The 18,707-nt window shown below is 42.1% G+C and overlaps 1 pseudogene across 1 annotated transcript; it reads left to right on the forward strand.

Annotated features, from left to right (window-relative positions):
• Positions 1–13,072: 13,072 nt before the first annotated feature.
• Positions 13,073–13,488, forward strand: LOC309825178 (protein FAM136A-like; annotated as a pseudogene). The gene has a single exon. The product of its transcript is annotated as a protein FAM136A-like (transcript).
• Positions 13,489–18,707: the final 5,219 nt, after the last annotated feature.

Below are 18,707 nucleotides of genomic sequence, written 5' to 3' on the forward strand. Positions count from 1 at the left end.
GCATTTTGTCAAGGCTCTTAACCAATCTAATTGGTTATACTGTTAACCATGTTAGGTGAGTGACTCAAATAGGCTGAACAGGCAACTATGCCTGTTGCATTAGATGCATCAGTAGTGGGGAAATATGCTGTGTGGAGTTTATGACAAGTTCCAATGGGAAAATCACAATGTGGATGCCAAGGATTCTGGATCAAGACCATGCCATCTATAGCGGAGAAGTAAACACCTCTCAACAAACAGCTGCTGATGTGCCAGTGTGCCCTGGTAGAGATGTAGCACCTTATGACGGGATGCTTGGTAGCCATGTAGCCAAAACCACCAATAATGAGCTGGGTTCTTTCAGTCCCATAAAGTCATAAGGTTGGGTTGAGTCGTGTCGCAAATGATTGTAACATGGAAGATACATCTAGGCGCAAACACAAACATGGCCAGAGGGCACAGTATGCTACATAAGCAGGCGAGGACTCCCAAGTCCAGGCACCACTGTTGCACCGGTGCCTCTCCCTCAGTTCACACCTGTTGCCAGTGATCCTGTGTGGCCAGTTGATGGAAGAGAAAAATGCCTGAATTTGAATCGTGGATAGGTAAGGCCAGTACATGGCACAAAATGAAAATACACGATGGCTATACTACAGCCCACAAAGGGGTGGCCTTGAAAGATAGTGATGAGGGGAAATCCTCCCAAAGGGCAGAGTTTCAGGCAGTACACCTTGCCATCCATTTGCGTGGAAAGTGGCCCAAGATTAGAATATACTTGAGCAGTGGCAACTGGTGTGGCCAGCTGGCAGGGGCCTGAAAAGAAATAGACTGGAAGACTAGGGACAAGGAGATCTGAGATAAAGCTACATGGACAGGCACAAAGTGTGAAGAGCTTCGTACTGCCTGTTGATCCATACCATAAAGGATCCATGATGGAAGAGGCCCTGAACAACCAAGTTGACAAAACGACATCATCCAGTGTCTGGGATGGAATAGCCACTGTAGCAGGATTGGAGGCTACAGCTGACCCAAAGGGATGGGTGCCCACATACCTAGGCTGATCTAGTTACATTCACTGCTGAATGTTCAGCCTGCCAGTAACAGAGACCGACGCGGAGTCCCCAATCCTTCAGGAAACCAATCAGCCACTTGGTGGCATGTCAACTTACAGCAGTTTCCTAGGGGTCCAGCTGATAACTTTGTTGAGACTGTATCGCAATCCAACTTCTCCTCCTGTCCAATCCCAATTTCTTTGTATTCCTTTCAAAGATGGTGATCCCCAAAGCATTCCCTAAATAAACGTCCTGCCACTGTCTCTTCCTCAGAGTCTGCTCCCTGCAGAGCCCAACCTGAGATATGGAGTTATAATTTAGGGTGAAAAGAAAAATCAGATAAATCATGTTACTTATCAAAAACATTACAACTCTAAGATACTTTTATTTCTCTTTAGATCATATGTCTTTTGCCTTTTATTAAAAAAAAATGCTTTTGTAGGTCTGTGTGGTTGGTGTGTGTATTGCTCCGGTGGCAGGGCACATTGGGATTTTGAAAAGACTCTTCTTGACATCCAAAGGACATTCAGGAAATGAAATAGAAGTGATCCTAATTTGAGGACAAAGCCTGTCATGAGTAAGGCTACATCTAGAATAACACTGCACTTCAAGGGCCAAAGGACAGTTAAAAATCTGGGAAGATTTTTAAGAAGCCACATTGGAATATGAGTTCTAAAAAGTATAGATTCCAACCTTGAACGCTTCTGAGTATTAGAACTAAGCAGCAGCTCTTAATAGAGTAGGGGGAAAAAATCAACTTATTTTGATGCATTCAAGTACAGCTTTACCTGAAAAACTGTCAATTTGTGGAACCACTGACGATGTGGTCCACTCTGAACATTTTACTAGCTTGACAACATATTCAGAATTATTGACAGATAGGAGATAATGATGGCTTTCTGCCACAGATAAAGCTGATACCAGAAAAGGGAAGTTTGGGCTTGTGGGAAGATAACAATAAACCAAGTCTTGCACTTACTCTATTTAATTTACCATTTCCTGATTTCTGCATTTGCCTTTGTAAATTTATTTAGGTTCAAACGTATCAATTCTAACCATCTACAGAGAACAACGTGCAATGAAGATCTGGCAGCTGCTATTCAGAGAGGTCAAAGTTCATGGATGGCATATGTGTCTGCTTGTCTGGTATGAGGTAAGAGTGGGTGTTATGGGAAGGAGACCAGAACAAGCTAGTTCTCCTTCCTATGCTAATCAGAGTGAGTGGATAACTGCAATGTGTCTGTTGCATTTTGTGCTAGTAGATATAACTGAGGTTTGGGGAAATTTTATATGTATCTCAAGAAAAAAGAGGCACAAGACAGAGGCAAACTAAATATTTAAGTATATGGGCTAAAGCCAAAGAAAGGCATGGGTTTAAAAATGACTCCCTTAAAAAAAATAAAAAATAAATAAAAATGTCTCCCTTATAAATTTTTGTATGAGATGAAAAATTTAGGTAGTAGATTGGAAATTAGATGGTAGGGTCGTCCCTGGAGGTGCAGTGGTTGGGAATCCACCTGCAAGTTCAGGGGACACGGGTTTGAGCCGTGGTCCGGGAAGATCCCACATACCGCGGAGCGACTAAGCCCGTGCGCCACAACTACTGAGCCTGTGCTCTGGAGCCCACAAGCCACAACTACTGAAGCCCGTTTGCCACAACTATTGAGCCTGCGCTCTAGAGCCCTCAAGCCACGACTGCTGGGGCCCGCGCGCCTGGAGCCTGTGCTCTGCGACGGGAGGGGCCGCCAAGGTGAGAGGCCCGCGCGCCGCAGCGAGGAGTGGCCCCCACTCACCGCAACTGAAGAGAGGCCCACGTGCAGCAACTGAAGACCCAGCACAGCCATATATACATACATACACACAAATAAATAAATAAATAAATAGATGGTAGATTTAGTGCTGCGTGCTATTACAAATATTTGCATTCTATTCATGAGCTTGTACCTTCATTCCATTGCAATCTGCTTCTTGGCCAGATGGGTGTGTTACTGCACAGTATTTACTGATCTGAAATTCAGAAATTGATAGGAGTACCATCTATGCCTTATTGCTTGGATTTTTCTGTTTTGCTCTATATTTCTAACGAATAAAGATTTTAATGGCAAAAAAAAGCAGGCTAAGGATTTAATATTTGGTTCATGCAAATAAAAAGGACTTAAGCAAATGCCCTCTTTTCATTTGCTAATGGTAGGACGGTAATAAAGATTAGTACTAATCAAGAGAACCAACTCACGTGGTGGTACTTTTGTCCTATCCACCATCTTCTGCTTCTAAGCACTGGGCTAAGAACACATTTATACTGAGCTTCAGAGTTTTAAAGAATAATATAGCTAGACTTTATTAAGGACTTACTGTTTCCTGACACCAGACAAAACATTTTCCATGTATATATAAAGCCATTTTTCTGAGAAGCTACACGGCACAGTAATTAAGTGAGCAGCTCTGAAGTCAGTCTGCCTAGGCTTGAATTCCAGCTCCAACATTTAAACTGCTGCGTGATTCCGGACAAGTTGCTAAACCTTTCCATTCCTCTGTTTCCTCATCTCTAATATAAGAGTAATTGACGTCCAGCATGAAGGAATAACAGATTCCGGGCCAGCCCTCCCTCTGTAAACAACTATGAAACTGGACAAAAGACACAAGGCAGGTGTTTTCAGACATTGGACGACAGCACAGACTGTGAACCTGAGAGGGGGTGAATCCAGAGACACATTCTAGATGGTGCATGTCAAAGATTTTATTCAATTCATTCAATAATGAGGGAACTAGTAAGATGCCCTGGCCAGTTCAAAGAGCATTTGTGGAGCTAGGGCATTTCTTTATAGGAGGATGAGATTGCTGGGTGAGATACAAAACTGTTTAAACTATAACTTTGGGGGTTGTCTGTTCCACTAGGCAGAAATCTGCACTTGTACCAGGAAAAAAAAAAAAGTCTACAAGTTAACATGCATCATCACTAAGTCTGGAAACTTAAACCAAGGATAAGCAGCAAGGTGAAGTACATTACCCTGGCTAATCCTAGCATAGCCTTCACTCCCATGTCACTGAAAGGACATGCCACCCACTATTTTTTTTTTTGCCTCATATCCAAGTATTAGATAATTTATCTTAATAAGTTCCATTTCCTCATTTAGAAAATGAGGCATATTCATTTATAACTCTCTGAATCCTGTTGTCATGTCTGCAAATTACATGCCTATAATTCTAAATGGAACCCCTATTATCAACTAAAGGGATATACAGAGCAGTGTTTTGCAGAGCATTTAGAAGGATAACCTCCTAGACTGGAGTACTAAAGGATGGTATTAGAACCTTGCTACACCTAGATATTTACCCTTAATTTGAATGATATTAAAATATAATTTCATACTACTACTAAGAGTTAAATTACCAAGAGATTCCTGGGATTTAGTTACTGTGTCAAGTGTTTTACATGGATTATCTCAATTAATGCTCACCTCAACCCTCTGGGATAGGTTTATCCCATTTTACAGCTGAATAAATGAAACTTAGGTAGACAGGTAAGAATACCTAAAATCATCAATCTGGGAAGAACTGAGCCTTCTGAGTCCAAATCCAGTGTTCTTTCCAGGACCTCATAGTATTTGATCACTCGGAGTCACTGTTCAACAGCATCCTTAATTCCAATGTTCTTTGCATCACACAGACTCTTTAAGCCTCAATTTCCTCACCAGTGAAATAGGGATAACCCGCTCTACCTTCCTCCCAGATCATTAGGAAGATTAAATGAGATAATGAATGTGCAAGTATTTTGAAAACCTTGAAGATACACACAGTGTAAGGCATTCTCCTTACAAAGCTATGATATTGGGATGACTCACTCAAACATAAATTCCTTCTATAACATTTCAACTGCCTTGAGGTACAGGCTTATGGGATCAGCAGAGTAAACATTAAAAACTCTGCCCCAGGGACTTCCCTGGTGGTCCAGTGGTAAAGAATCCGCCTTCCAATGCAGGGGATGCGGGTTCGATCCCTGGTCAGGGAACTAAGATCCCACATGCTTCGGGGCAACGAAGCCCACGCGCCATAGCCACAACTACTGAGCCCGTGTGCCTCAACAATAGAGCCTGCATGCAGCGCGGCAAACTACAGAGCCCACGCGCCCTGGAGCCCACACGCCACAACTAGAGAAGAGAAAACCTGCACGCCAAAACGAAGAGCCCGCACGCCGCAGCTAAAGATCCCGCATGCCTCAACGAAGATCTGGCGTGCCGCAGCTAAGACCTGACACAGCTGAAAAATAAGTAATAATTTCTAAAAAAAAAGTCTGGCCCAAGGAAAGGACCCAAGGTAATTTATGGCATTCTCTGAATCTCTACAGCACTTCCTCTTCTTACCATCTGCACTGTATTGTCTGATGATGGGCCTTTTTTCTTAACTGATACTGAGAACTTTGGTTGTTACTTAACAGTTTCGATCAGCACTGTCCAAAAAAAAGCCATAATGCAAATCACACATATAAATGTTCTAATAGACACACTGCTCATGGAGGATAATCTGCTTTATTCAAAGTCCACTGACTTAAGTGTTAATCTCATCCAAAACATACCTCCACAGAAACATCCAGAGTGATATCTGACCAAATAGCTGGGTACCATGGCCCAGCCAAATTGACACATAACAACCCTCACACCCCCTTGAATTTTATCTCATCTATTTCTTTCATTGGGAACTCCAGTTAACAGGTTATAATCACTGTTATCACTTTCTCACCTTATTCTTTCATCTTAATAACGATTTAATCCTACCATTCTGACAGGTTCCCTCAGGGTCATTCATGAGCTTCTCATTGCCATATAGAATGTAATTCTAGAACAGTGTTTCAGAAAGTGTGTTCCACAGCTTACTTTTAATAGCTTTTATACTACTAATAATAATTTTTAAAGATTCCATATATAAATACAGTTGGTAAACTCTGGGTTAAAGAAGTTTATTTATGATAGGTCTTATCAGGTCCCTTTAAAATATCACAGCTGGGATACAGTGAGTAGCATTTTCCAAATTTTTTTTTTTTGTGGTACGCGGGCCTCTCACTGTTGTGGCCTCTCCCGTTGCGGAGCACAGGCTCCGGACGTGCAGGCTCAGCGGCCACGGCTCACGGGCCCAGCCGCTCCACGGCATGCGGGATCTTCCCGGACCGGGGCACGAACCCGTGTCCCCTGCATTGGCAGGCAGACTCTCAACCACTGCGCCACCAGGGAAGCCCTCCAAATTTATTTTGATGTCAGAATTCTTTAAATACCTTGTGGGATTAGCTGAGAGGAACCCACACTTTGGAAAACATTAATTTTACCTCAATCTGTAAGTTTTTATAATTCTTATTAGCTTATAGCACAGTTTTGACACAATGCATGCACCTTTTGTTTTTATTTTTTTCCTACCTTATTCCTAAGATCTTGTCTTACTCCTTCTGGGTATAAAGTGTATCATATCTTTTCACATGTCAAGCTTCCAGAATTGGTGCTGTACACACAGGATGTGTTCACATGAGCGAGCTTTACCTTGTTGCTGATCATTTAAAACTTAGCAACTGCCTTGAACCATAGAAACTTCAGCACATTGGTCACTAGGGGAAGACACACAGCACGTGGGCCACCCCTCTCCTCAAATCCTCCAAACTACTATTCCATCCACTCAAAAACCACACCCAGTCTTAGGCAGAAGATATGAGCTACCTTCTGCTTCGTCCTCTCGCGGTCAGTGAGCTCAGAGTGCAATCACAGGCAAAGCAGAGCTCATGCAAGAATGACCAAGCCGAGATCAAGCTGAAGGTCCACTGAATGTGGTAGACGTTAGAGTAAAACTCCCTTAGGCTTGTCCCCCTACCCGGTTTAAAGAAATCATGTTTTCCCTTAGCATTTAATTTCAGGACCTGTAAATATTACTGCTTTTTAGGTAAACTGTATCATCCTAAATCAATTTACTCGGGTAATAAAAGATAATTCCATTAATATAAACTGCTCCAAGGGGATGCTGATCAAGCAATGAATTTTATTTCATTTGAAATGAGGACAATATTTAATTTTGCATGTTAAGTAACCTTGACTTTACTCTTGAAGGGAGCCTGAGATCGACGAAAGGAAATTTCCTTTTCATTCATGTGAGAAACAAACTTCTTTTTTTTTAACACCCATATTCATCAGTGTGACCGTTAGTCCAAGAGGAGGCAATCGGTATCTTTACCAACAGAGCACCTTCCCTTTGAAGGACTGGTACTGGCCCCCTCTGTACAGTATTGTAAAACCTGAAGGAAAAACCATAGCCAAGTGCTACTACCAGGGCAAGATCGATATTTACTATACCTATTTCACAGTGAAGATACCTTTTCTGGAAAATTCCTCACAAGAACACTGAAATTCAAGCTGCCGCTCTTTCTTCAGCCACCACTGCTCAATCCTGCCTTGTGTGAGCCTGACGTTCGTTCTCTCCCTTTTTCAACAAACGATGTCAGAGACCAGGACGGCCATGCTGGGGATGGGAGAGGCTGCGCGGGGCAGACCAGGCTTCCATGTATCGGGACCCTCGAGAAATCCTTTAGGAAGGGAGGGGTCGGGTAGGACATGCAGGTGCGGGAGTCTGGGGGACAGTAGGTCCCAGGGCGAGCCACAGGGAGCAGCGGCACGAACCGGGAGCAGGGCCCGGAGACTCCGCCCTCCTAGCCGACAGCAACCCTTGGGAAGGCAGCCCTAGAGTACTGCTCCTTGAGGGGCGGGGTCGCCGGGTTGGGAGGCGGGGAGCTGGGAGGGCTTTGGGGCCGAGAACGAGAGGACTGGCCCAAGGGATTGGAGTGGGCGTGGCAACTGCTTGGAAACGAAGAGCTGGGAGCAGTGAGCCCCTGGGGAACTAAGATAGTAGATGTGCAAGGGGTGCGGGATGAGGGAGGAGAGGGCATGGGGAGGAAACGTACACAGTTTAGAAACTGCTGGGGAAAGAATGAGTCTTAATAATTAGGGAACACCACCAGAAGATTAGAAATCGAAACACAACTTCATTCCAGCAAAATAGATTTGCACTTGTCCAATGGAAGACAGGAAAAGGGGAAAATAATTTTTTTAAATGTATGGTTGGTAAAAAATAAATAAGATAAACAATGTAATATTTGGGTTAAAGACAAAATTATAAGCAAAAATCCCCAAATATTTAGTGCTGAATGACATGAAACCACATGTGAACATTTTTGCAACACAACAAGCAGTACCTAAAGAGAAATATAACTCTAAGTATATTTGAATAAAAATACAAGAAAAATAATCTCAGAAATCAGAGATTACAGAAGGCTAACAAATAGAGCAAAGAGAACAAGGAGGGACATAAGGGCAAACAAAAAAAAATCAAGAAAAAGAGCAAAAATATTGGGGATTATCAGTGAAACCACAGACAATCCTACTACACAGACCTCTGGCAGAATTTGTTAAGAGAAAAACAAACCATCCTAGAGAGAGAAGAGGCAAAGAAACAAAATGTGTAATAAAAAGTGGAAAATAATTGCAGACACAGAAAATTTTAAGAAAAGGTAAACCCATATGAGCAACTGTGCAGCAAGAACTTTCAGCACCTGGATGAAATTGACACATGTTAACAACGTGTAACCCATGTAACCCCAGACATCTGAATAGACTACTGACCATTAAAGTAATTGAACTGGATATGGAAACCTCAAAAAAATTAAAAAGCTCAGGTCTGAACAATCTTAGAGATGAGTTGAATCAAAGTTTCAAAGAACAAATGATTCCTCTTTTGTATGAATTGTTCCAAAAAATAGATGGAATGAAAACGATTCAACTATTTTGTAGCAACTACTATTATATAACCTTGAAATTGAACCAGATAAGGAAAAGAAAAGACAGTTTAGTATAAGACAGTTAGAAAACTGTCTTTTCTATACTTAGAAAAGACAGTGAAAGTATAAGAAAAGACAGTTATAGACAATTTCTCTTATGAATCCAGTGGGGCTAAAGATTTTCAGTAAAAGTTAATTATGTTGCTGTATTGTTTCATTTTAACAGGAGTTTTTTAAAAATATATTATAACTGTATGGACACTATACTGTAAACTCAGTGAAGACAAAGACCAGTCCACCTTGCTTTCTATTTTAATGGCAGCACCTGGAACAGGTAAGCACTCAATAAATACTGGTAGAATGAAAAAGTGAATTCCTAAGGCCCACTTTTCTGTCTAGCATGAATTTATTCAACAATCTTTAAACTTGTCTGTGGTAGGTAGAATAATGGCCCCTCAAAGATGTGCACAGGCCTGACCCTGTGAATAAGTTAGGTTACATGGCAAAAGGGAATTAAGGTTGCCAATCAGCTGACTTTAAAATAGGACAATAGGGCTTCCCTGGTGATGCAGTGGTTAAGAATCCACTTCCCAATGCAGGGGACACAGGTTCAAGCCCTGGTCCGGGAAGATCCCACATGCCGTGGAGCAACTAAGCCCATGTGCCACAACTACTGAGCCTGCGAGCCACAACTACTGAGCCCACGTGCCACAACTACTGAAGTCCACATGCCTAGGGCCCATGCTCTGCAACAAGAGAAGCCACCGCAATAAGAAGCCCACACACTGCAATGAAGAGTAGCCCCTGCTCACCACAACTAGAGAAAGCCCGTGTGCAGCAACAAAGACCCAACACAGCCAAAACTAAATAAATAAAAATAAATAAATTTTAAAAATAATAATAAAATAAAATAGGACAATATCCCGGATTATCCAGATGGGCCCAATGTAAACACAGGTGTCCTTAAAAGAGGAAAGATCTTCTACAACTAAAGACAAAAAAGAAGGAACCAAAACAAGTTGGGTAGCAGAGGTGGACTCATGATATAATCAAGTCCCATACCCCTGGGCAACCCACAAACTGGAGAATAATTATACTACAGAGGTTCTCCCATAGGAGTGAGAGTTCTGAGCCCCATGCCAGGCTCCCCAGCCCAGGGATCCTGCACCAGGAAGATGAGCCCCCAGAGCATTTGGCTTTGAAGGCCAGTGGGGCTTAATTTTTGGAGCCCCATAGGACTGGGGGAAAGAGAGACTAACCTCTTAAAGGGTGCACACAAGATCTCACAGATCCAGGGCAAAGCAATAATTTGCTAGGAGCCTGGGCCAGACCTACCTGCTGGTCTTGGAAAGTCTCCCAGAGAGATGGGCTGGGGTGGGGCTGGGGGATTGGAGGGGTAGTGGTGGGGGGTGGGAGTGAGGGGATGGGGGTGGCTGTGGCTCACCCTGGGGGACACAGACACTGGCAGCAGCCATATTTGGCTGTGTTACACATTCTACTGTGTAACACTGATGCTGGCGGCCGCCATCTTCAGATCCTCCCTCTAGCTCATTAGCGCCAAGACCTTGCCTCACCCAACAAGCTGTAGGTACCTCTAGACATGCCCCTAGACACGGCCCTGCCCACAAGAGGGCCAAGACCCAGCCCCACCCACCAGTGGACAGGCACCAGCCCTGCCCTCCAGGAAGCCTACACTAACCTCTAGACCAGCTTCAACCACCAGGGGGCAGACACTAGACCCAAGAAGACTACAATCCCACAGACTGTGGACTCAGCCTGCCCACAGTAGGCCAGACCCTACTTGGGACCACCTGGGCCCTGGCCCTGCCCACTAGCAGGCCAATACAAGCTTCAGGACACCCTGGACCTCATACCCGACCAACAAGGTGTTGGTGGGAGGAACCAACACCTCCTCACCAGAAATCTGACAGCAGCTATGGGATCCCTGGGTGCTGAAGCCAGCTCTAGGACCCGGCTCTGTGTGCCAGTGTCCAGCACTAACCCCAGGACCTGGCTTCACCTGCCAATGGCGGGGGCAACAGCTCTGGAGTGTTCTGGACCCTGACTCTGCCCACCAGTGAGCCAGCACTAGCCCCAGGGCCCCCTAGGATTCCAAAACCAGCTGCCTCATGACAAGGCCCCCCTAACCAGCAGCATCTGCACAAGGCAGGCCCTGACAATCAACAGGGTTAGGGGCCAACCAAACCTACCAGACCACACACATAGTCAGCCCACTACAACAGAAGGACGCATGAAGCCCTCTTAGGGGTAATCCCTAGAGCCTGGGTGATGAGAGGGGAGAGCACTGCTGGGATGCATAGGACGTCTCCTACAGAGGGCCCCTTCTCCAAGGTAAAGAAACTAACTTACCACATACATAAAAATACAAATAGCAATTTAGAAAAAATGAGGCAACAGAGGAACATGTTCTAGATGAAGGAACAACATAAAACCCCAGAAAAAGAACTAAGCCAAGTGGAGACAGGCAATCTACCAGAGAAAGAGTTCAGAGTAAAGGTGATGAAAGAACTCGGGAGAAGAATGGATGCACAGAGCAAGAAGTTAGAAGTTTTTAACAAAAAGTTAGAAAATATAAAGCACAACCAAACAGAGACGAAGAATACAATAACTGAAATGAAAAATACACTAGAAGCAATCAACAGTAGACTAAATGATACAGAGGAATGGATCAGGGAGCTGGAAGACAGAGTAGTGGAAACCACTGCCGCTGAACAGAAAAAAGAATGAAAAGAAATGAGGACAGTTTAAGAGACCTCTGGGACAACATCAAGTGCACTAATATTTGCATTATTGGGGCCCCAGAAGATGAAGAGAGAGAGAAACGTTCTGAGAACATATTTGAAAATATAATAGCTGAAAACTTCCCTAACCTGGGAAAGAAAAAAGTCACCCAAAGTCCAGGAAGTGCAGAGTCCCATACAGTGTGGGACTGTACCTCTGTACCCAATGAGGAACACACCAAGACACACTGTAATTAAAATTACAAAAATTAAAGATAAAGAGAGAATATTAAAAGCAGTGAGGGAAAAGCAACAAATAACATACAAGGGAACACCCACAGGCTGTATCAGCTGATTTTTCAGCAGAAAATCTGCAGGCCAGAAGGGAGTGGCACGATATAGTTAAAGCGAAAGAAGGGAAAAGCCTACAAGAAGAATACTCTACCCAGCAGGGTTCTCATTCGATTTGATGGAGAAATCAAAAGCTTTACAGACACGCAAAAGCTAAAAGAGTTTAGCACCACCAAACCAGTTTTACAACAAATGTTAAAGGAATTTCTCTAGGTGAAAAAGAAAAGGCCACAACTAGAAACAAAATTACAAAATGAAAAACTCACCAGTAGAGGTGAGCTCACACACAAAGTTAGCAGGAAAGTTAAAAGTATTAAAATCACCTATATCCACAAATAAGCAGTTAAGAGATACACAAAACAAATGTAAAATACAATATAAAAAAACAGTAATCAAGAGCGGAGGCGAGTACAAATGCAGAGTTTAAAAATGCATTTGAAATTAAGAGATCAGCAACTTAAAACAATCATGTATATACAGATTGCTATATAAAAACCTCATGGTAAGCACAGACCAAAAACCTGTCGTAGATATACACACACACACACAAAATTAATCCAGACTTAACATTAAGATAGTCATCAAATCACAAGAGAAGAGAACAAAAGAAGAAAGCTTAAAATAAAAAAGGTAGGAAGCCCTTCTCTCACCACACTCTTCTAATAAATCCAAGTCTCTTAAAGTTCTAGACTTTGATTCAGGATTCAAGGCGTAGAATTTGGCTCAGAATTAAAAGTCATAGAATTTAATTCATGCAACTTTCTTCACTTGTGTCACACATGTTGGTGGTGGTCTTAATAGAAATGGACTACAATGCACTGGGTAGCAATATATAACATAATACTGATTAACCAGATCAGAAAAAACATATTCCACTGGACAAACCAGTATACCTACCGGTCTAAATATCACTATTTTCAAACTGCCCATCTTGTAACAGTCCATAACATTATCAACTCTTTGAAGCCTGAAACCTTATGTATTATTTACTTATTTAATATATTATTTATTAAATAAACAATTTATTTAAAGAAAGAGAACAAAAGACAGCAAAAAAAAAAAAACCCTACAAAAACAAACTCAAAACACTTAACAAGGGGAGTCCACGTGGGCACCAGCGCTGCAGGTAGCAGGGTGGGGTTGTCATGGCGGAGCTGCAGCAGGTCCGAGTGCAGGAGGCAGTGAACTCTATGGTGAAGAGGCTGGAGAGAGAGAACATTGGAAGATGCAGGGCCTCATGTTCCGGTGCATCACCGGCTGTTGTGAGGACAGCCAGGCCACCATGCAGCAAGTGCACCAGTGCATTGAGCGCTGCCATGCACCTCTGGCTCAACGCCAGGCCCTGGTGACCAGCGAGTTGCAGAAGTTCCAGGACCGCCTGGAATGGTGCACTATGCATTGCAACGACAAAGCCAAAGATTCAGTAGATGCGGGGAGTAAAGAGCTTCAGGTGAAGCGGCAGCTGGAGAGTTGTGTGACCAAGTGTGTGGATGAACACATGAACCTCATCCCAGTCATGACCAAGAAGATGAAGGAGTCTCTCTCAACCATTGGGAAATAGATGTCTGCTATTGGCCATCGGGGCTGAAGGCAGGAATGTATTTAAAAAGAGGAATGGGGATTTGGGTTTTCTAAGGAAAGTTTATGAATGAGGAAATTAAGAATGGCAGCAAGTTTAAGGCCTATGTCACTTGCCTCTGGACACTGGTTCCTTTGTGTTTGAATCCTAGAAAGTGGAAAAACCTGGTGCTAAAATTTGGGTCAGAGATAGCACAGGAGAGTTTTTGTGAGCCTGAATTTCATGTGAATTTCATGAGCCTGAATTTCAAGTGCTTTTCCTGGCAACAGGGAGCCTCCCTTGTACCAAACCACAGCCCTCCAATGTACCAGATTCTCTTAGTACACAGATACCAGCAGGCTGGCAGGTTCACCTGACCTGCTTATGAGCTGGTGGAATGTGAGGAGAGGTGTTTCTATTTATTGCCAATCTCCTGTTTACCAGAAGGATCACTACAACATTTTCCACAAACTGGAAACAAAATCCATGAGGTCACTAATTTAGAAGGGGAAAGGGGGCTTCTGGGGATTTGTTTTGCTTGGTTTTGTTTTACATACAAGGGCATGAAATTACTTTTAAGATGTAGAGTTGGGAGAGGTAGTTTGGATAAAAATTTTGAAAGGGTCCTTGCGGATATTCATTTCTGCCGTCAAAATGTGGATGCACATTTCTTAAAATTCTCACACGTGACATCTTTCAGCCTGGAGACCCTGCGAAAATATAAGAAGTGCTATCATACTGGTAGGGGAAGCACACCTTCCCTCTAACTGGCAGCCATGATGAGCCCTGAGGCTGTCTGCAGCAGAGTCAGCTGAGTGACAAGACAATCTTGCAGTGACACTCACCCTTGAAGGGAAAGGGGATTGTGATTGTGCTATATGCCAGTATTAGAAATGAACAGCAAAAGAGGAATTGTTAGCTGCTTAATTAAGAGTTATGAAGTACTGGCTTTGGAAAAATCTGGTTTTCATAAAACAAGTAGAATGAAAGCCTAAACCCAGTATTGCTTACTTTGCCCCCTGTAATAACAGAGCTCTGTTGAAACAATCCCTTGGCAACACAAAGGTCAAAGGAGAAAAAGTCAGCAACTCAGGGGCAAGCTGTGACTCCTGTAGAGCAAAAAATGGGACAGCCCTACGTTACCAAATACCACTTTTGCAACATGCATTGTTCCTGCCCCAGTTCTGGCACCTTATCGTTTTATTAAGGACCTTGTGTTTTTACCAACTTATTACTTGATAATATAGCCTTTCTGTTTGCTGCTTCAAGACTGTGATATGTTTTCCTAGTGATTTGGTTTTAAAAATAAATAAGACTTAATTTTTCTTCCAAGAAAAGAAAAAAAAATTTAACAAAATGTCAATTAGAACATTGGAGGGCATTATGCTAAGTGAAATAAGTCAGACAGAGAAAGACAAATACTGTATGATATCACTTACATGTATAATCTAAAAAATACAAAAAACTAGTGACTATAACAAAAAAGAAGCAGACTCACAGATATAGAGAACAAACTAGTAATTACCAGTGGGTAGAGGGAAGGGGGGAAGGGCAAGATACCGGTAGGGGATTTAAAAAAAAAATTTTTTTTTTTAAAAGGAAAAAAGAGAGTTGGTAGTTGAGACACACTGCAGCCATAAATTTTAGATGTTTTTAGATTCCAGTTTGAGGGTGAGGAGACTAACTTTTTCCCAAGGGAAGTGTAAATCTTCTGTCTGAATTTGGAGGGAAAAGCCTGCTGATGCAATCTGGCCTTGGCCAGAGGCAATACTACCAGTTATGCCCTCACAGCGTGATACTGGGTGATATGCATGGAGAGAATCTGAGCTATGTTTTATGGTTTACGGTTGGGCAAATTAGGCATTTGACAGGCAGGGGAATATTGTTTGGAACTTTGCTCAATAGGAGGCCATCATTACCAAAGACTCGATGCCAAAGAGAAAGCTTGTTAATTCAGCTTTCCTTGATGGCTGATAACTTCTACTAGTCATTATATGGGTTACTTGGTCCTGCTGGGTCCCAGCATGTAAGCTTCTTTCTGATCAAAGTTACCCCCATGGGTAGGCTGTGGTTAAACGTTTTAATTTCTGTCTCCATGAAGTTCTGTTATCCTAGTCCAAGAGATTGAATTGGCAGTCTCTAACTTCCTTACCTTTTTTTCAACACAAGAATATAATTTTAAGAAACCTTTCGCTTTGAAGTAATTATAGATTCACAGGAAATTGCAAAGATAGTAGAGAGAGGTCCCCTGTACCTTTCACTCAGTGTCCCTAAATGGTTACATCTTACATAAATATAGTACATTAGCAGAACAAGGAAATTAACAATGGTTCAACATGTATATACATCTAATTTTTAAATTTAAAGTATACACAACATAAAATTTACCATCTTAACCATTTTTAGGTATACAGTTCAGTAGTGTTAAGTACATTCACATTGTTGTGCAACCAATCTCCAGAACTCTTTTCACCTTGCAAAACTGAAATTCTGTACCCATTAAACACTAACTCCATAGATAGCTAGTGGGAAGCAGCCGCATAGCACAGGGAGATCAGCTCCGTGCTTTGTGGCCACCTAGAGGGGTGGGATAGGGAGGGTGGGAGGGAGACACAAGAGGGAGGAGATATGGGGATATATGTATATGTATAGCTGATTCACTTTGTTATAAAGCAGAAACTAACACACCATTGTAAAGCAATTATACTCCAATAAAGATGTTAAAAACAAAACAAAACAAACAAAACACTAACTCCCCATTCCTCCCTCCCCACAGCCTCTGGGAACCAACCTTGTACTTTCTGTTTCTATAAATTGTATAGATGACTTATGTAAGTAGAATCAGACAGCATTTGTCTTTTTGTGACTGTTTTAATTCACTTAGCATAATGTTCCCAAGGTTCATCCATGCTGTACCACGTATCAGAATGTATTTCCTTTTTAAGGCTGAATAATATTCCATTGTACATACATACTCCATTTTGTTTATCTATTAATCTGCTGATGGACACTTGGGTTGCTTCCACCTTTTGGCTATTGTGAATAATATTGCTACGAACATGGGTGTACAAATATCTTTGAGACCCTAATTTCAACTACTTTGGATATTGTTAGGGGCTGAATGGTGTCCCCCTTAAATTCATATGTTAAAGTCCTAACCCCCAGAATATCAGAATGTGACTGTATTTGAAGATAATTCCTTTTAAGAGGTAAGTTAAATCTAATCCAATCTGGCTGGTTTCCTTATAAAAAGGAAATTTGGACACACTGAGAGACATTTTCTGAAATGTATATTTTTTAGTATGGTCTTAATATTTTTCATTCTTTTTTCTTAAAATTGCCTACAATATTCTTTGAAGTTGCAGTTTACAATAAGTACATTTAGATTGTTGACATCTTCAATTGCTTCTTCCTCATAGACCATAATATTTTCAATTGAGAAACTACTTTCTCTGCAACTGCTGAGGTACTTGGTAATTTGGGGCAAATTCTAAATGGAGGATATTCTAAAATCTAACACTGGGGCTTCCCTGGTGGTGCAGTGGTTGAGAGTCCGCCTGCCGATGCAGGGGACACAGATTCGTGCCCTGGTCCGGGAGCATCCCACATGCCACGGAGCGGCTGGGCCTGTGAGCCATGGCCGCTGGGCCTGCGCGGCCGGAGCCTGTGCTCCACAGCGGGAGAGGCCACAGCAGTGAGAGGCCCGCGTACCGCAATAAAAAAAAAAATCTAACACTGTTTTTGTTGTGAAATGTGTAAAATTTCAGCACAATATTTTCACAGGTACTGTCCCTTTGTTATCGATCCTATTGCCTTAAGCAACAAAAAGGATTTATAAGACAAAATGTGTCCAATAAATGGTCTCTATAATTCTTTAGAAAATTTTGCCAGATTTTGATGCTGCAAAACCATTGGTTGTTCTTGTTCATTCCATTCAGATAAAAAAATGTAAAGGTTCTTCTTACAAGTCCAGATGCTCCAAAGCTCAGTTAGAGAATTTAAAAGTTACATCTACATTGTTTGAGCTCTCAGCATTCAATTTGTTCAGTTTCTTCCTTGTGCTTGAAGGGATAAAATTCAGTATCTTCCTGTTTGGAAGTTTTCTTTTCAATAATTGCAACTCACTGAAAACTTCAAAAGCTGGAGTTTTTGGCAGTCTACTCATTGAATATTTAAATTAACAATTTCCAATTGATTTTGAGCAAAGTGAAACCAAAATTTAGAGAACTTGTTATAAAAATGTTTGATACCATTGCATGATACCTAGAATGATTTACAAAGTAGTACTTCAAAGTACTACTCAAAAATATTAAAATTCAAATGATGATATATAGTAAAAGTAGAATATAACCATTGGAAAACTGTGAATTTTTTTTTTTTTTTTTGCGGTACGCGGGCCTCTCACTGTTGTGGCCTCTCCCGTTGCGGAGCACAGGCTCCGGACGCGTAGGCTCAGCGGCCATGGCTCACGGGCCCAGCCGCTCCGCGGCATGTGAGATCTTCCCGGGCCGGGTCACGAACCCGTGTCCCCTGCATGGGCAGGCGGACTCTCAACCACTGCGCCATCAGGGAAGCCCACAATTTACATATTCTTCATTAACTTTACTGAGAAACAGAAATTCAGTACTTAACTTTTAGTCCTGGTTACTGCTATGCAAATCCTTTTCTATCAACCTTTGAATTCTATGAATGATTTTTCACCTAATAGTAAAATTTTCTTCCTGGTATTGAATGGTACCTACTAATTTCTCTAAACATTGATAAGTGGTCACAGCAGAACCTGAAGAATCTGTCTCGTTATGTAACATGGCAAGAAAATTCCTATTTCATGCTTTGACGACTCATCAAGGAAAGACAACCACTTGGAATAAAGAGCCCTCACAGATAAATGCATTAATACAATGGTTATAAGCAGTAATATACAGGTGGCAAAGGTAGTGTGGACGACAAAAAGTACAGATTTACATTCTCTGTTATCATTTAGAAATGCTTTTTGAAGACTCTCGCGTTGTTTGGATTTTTGCCAAGGGAAAACATGTAACAGAAAAATAAAAACCCACTACCTTTAAACATCAGTATTTTTGTTTCACTAACAGGTCATCAAAACAGAACCCACTTGTACTGGCAGAAGTGTTCAGATTTCTACTCCTGGTGGTAGACAACAGATGCCACTCACTCAGCACTAACCATTCCCAGCTCTGGCCTCAGCACAGAAAACATAT

Source organism: Grampus griseus (genome assembly GCF_964374135.1).
Source record: "Grampus griseus genome assembly, chromosome: 7".
Lineage (NCBI taxonomy): Eukaryota > Metazoa > Chordata > Mammalia > Artiodactyla > Delphinidae > Grampus > Grampus griseus.